Source organism: Myotis brandtii, unplaced genomic scaffold, assembly GCF_000412655.1.
Source record: "Myotis brandtii unplaced genomic scaffold, ASM41265v1 scaffold782, whole genome shotgun sequence".
Classification (NCBI taxonomy): domain Eukaryota; kingdom Metazoa; phylum Chordata; class Mammalia; order Chiroptera; family Vespertilionidae; genus Myotis; species Myotis brandtii.
Genome location: NW_005371138.1, coordinates 1,990,949 through 1,994,067, shown reverse-complemented (window position 1 = coordinate 1,994,067; position 3,119 = coordinate 1,990,949). Strand labels below are relative to the sequence as shown.

At 36.5% G+C, this 3,119-nt stretch overlaps 1 protein-coding gene across 1 annotated transcript in view; it reads right to left on the bottom strand.

Annotated features, from left to right (window-relative positions):
- The window catches only part of LOC102242728 (natural cytotoxicity triggering receptor 3 ligand 1), a 16,412-nt gene that overhangs the window by 11,497 nt on the left and 1,796 nt on the right, over positions 1-3,119 (bottom strand). The window lies entirely within an intron of this gene.

Sequence of the window (3,119 nt, the reverse complement as noted above, 5' to 3'; positions counted from 1 at the left end):
AGGTGACACATGAACTCATTTTTTTGGTTGATTTTTCTTTGTTAAATGGCATTTAAATATATAAAATAAATATCAAAAATATAAATCTTTGTTTTACTGTGGTTGCAAATATGAAAAAATTTATATATGTGACATGGCACCAGAGTTAAGTTAGGGTTTTTCAAAATGCTGGCAGGCCGAGCTCAAAAGGTTCGCCATCACTGGGCTAGGGGCTCAGGCCACTCAGAGAATGAGATTTAATATCAGATAATAGACTGCTTCCCCTCCACACCACTTTACCACCACATCAACGGGGCTCCCATATAATGATAGTAGATTACAACTGAGAGAGCTGCAAGACACAAAATCTACATGAGGAGTTCATAGGGGAACTGAAAGAAAACAGGGAAGGAGGAAACAAGACCCTAGAGGAAAACTGAAATCTGACACCTACAGCATGGAATTAACATTAAACACAGCCCAGTTCCTAGACAAATTAACATAGACTCCCAACCTAGAAGCCTGTTTACCTCAGTTCCTATTTCCTATACATAATATCTGGCTTTCAACAAAAAATTACAAGGCATGCTGAATAGTGCAAAAATATAAACAAAAGCATCAGAACCAGACTCAGGTATGACACAGATTTTGGAATAAACAGAAAATTCAAAATAACTATGATTAAAATGTTAAGAGCACTAATGAAAAAAGCAGACAACATGCAAGCACAGATGGATAATGTGAGCAGAGAGATGGACATGGTCTAAGAAAGAATCAAAAGGAAATGCTAGAAACCAAAAACACTATAAAAGAAATGAGGAATGCCCCACCCGGTTTGGCTCAGTGGACAGAGCATCTGCCTGCGGACTGAAGGGTCCCCGGTTCTATTCCTGTCAAGGGCATGTACCTTGGTTTCTGGCACATCCCCAGTTGGGGGTGTGCAGGAGGCAGCTGATCGATGTTTCTCTCTCATCGATGCTTCTAACTCTCTATCCCTCTCCCTTCCTCTCTGTAAAAAATCAATAAAATATATATATATTTTAAAATTTATGAAAAAAAGAAAAGAAATGAGGAATGTCTTTGATAGGATCATCAATAGACTTAACACTGCCAAGGAGGGAATCAGCTAGCTTAAATATGTCCATATAAACTTCCCAAACTAAAATGCAAAGAGCAAAAAGAATTTGGGGGTGCCGGGGGGTGGGCGGGGGGAGAGAAGGAACCAGAAGGGAAAGAAATATCCAAAAACTGGACAGTTGCAAAAGTTGTAACATACATGTAATAGGAATACAAAAACAAGTAAAGAGAAGGAAGCAGAAGAAATTGTTTAAAATATAATAGCTGAGAATTTTCCAAAATTAATGACAGACATCAAAGCACAGACATAGGAAGCTTAGAGAACTCCAAGTAGGAAAACACTATATCATATTGAAAATGATACATAATAATACATAAATACATTATATATACATATATATGATCAAAAGACAAAGAGAAAGTCTTCTAGAAAAGAAACCAGAAAGGAAAAAATAACTTACTCATAGAGGAATGAGGATAAGAATGACATTGGACTTCTTAAATGCAAGAGAGAAGAGAGGGACATGCAATATTTTAAGAGTCGAAAGAAAATAACCCACCTACTTGGATCCTATATTCAGAAAAATTATCATTCAAAAGTGAAGTATAAATACTTTCTCAAACAAAACTGAGGGAATATGTCACCAATAGACCTGCCTTGCAAAATATTAAAAAGTCTTCAGAGAGAAGGAAAAGGATATGGGTCAGAAACTAGAATCAGAGAAGACATAAATGAAGGTAAATTAAAACCTTTTCTTATGCTTAATTGATCTAATAGATAATTGTTGGTTTAAAATAATAGCAATAATACATTGGGTGATTATAGCATATGGGTATGTGAATGACAGAATGTTATGAGATGGGAGGGGAGAACTGGAAATATTTTGTTATAAAATATCTGTACTACTGATGACAATGATGCAGTACAGTGTTCTTTCAAAATTGACTTAGATTAGTTGTAAAAGTACATTGCAATCACTAAAAAATTTTTAAAGAAGTATAACTGAGCCGGGCTGGTGTGCTAAATGGCTAGAGCATTGGTCCATGCACCAAAGGGTCACAGGTCCTATTTCCAGCCAATGAATGGCAGGTACCTGGGTTACAGGTTCAGCCCCTGGCCCCAGTCTGAGTACATGGGAGAGGCAACCAATCAATGTCTTCCTCACATCGATGTCTCTCTCTGCCTCTCTCTTGCACCTTCCCCTCTCCATCCCTTCCACTTTCTAAAAAAAACAACAAAAAAATCTATGGAAAAAATATCCTCAGGTGAGGATTAACAACAACAATAACAAAAAGTGAAGGATTTATATACCATACTAACGCTAATCTAAAGGAAACTGGAATAGCTCTATGAATTTCAAAGTAGCCTTTAGAACAAGAAAAGTTATCAGGGAGCCCTAACTGGTTTGGCTCAGTGGATAGAGCGTCGGCCTGCAGACTCAAGGGTCCCAGGTTCGATTCCAGTCAAGGGCATGTACCTTGGTTGCAGGCACATCCTCAGTGGGGAGTGTTCAGGAGGCAGCTGATTGATGTTTCTCTCTCATCAATGTTTCTAACTCTCTGCCCCTCTCTCTTCCTCTCTGTAAACAATTAATAAAATATATTTTAAAAAGGAAAGTTATCAGAAATATTAGGTCAAAACTAAGGCTATCTGAATAAACTATGGACATTTATTAATAAAAATGTATCAATATTGGTTCATTAATTATAACAAATACACCATACTGATGCAAGAGGTTAATAATAGAGAAAGCGGTATATGCACAGGCAGGAGTCATAAAGAAACTACTATATTTGCAATTTTTTCTGTAATCTAAAACTGTTCTAAAAAATAAAGTCTATTAATTTTTTAAAAATCTTTTTAGGCTTTCTGTCAGTTGTGGAGGAAATGAATCCTAATACACTTTCCCATCCCCCTAGTCCAGTGGTCGGCAAACTTATTAGTCAACAGAGCCAAATATCAACAGTACAACAACTGAAATTTCTTTTGAGAGCCAAAATTTTTAAACTTAAACTATATAGATAGGTACATTGTTATTAACTTAATTAGGGTCCTAAGCTGG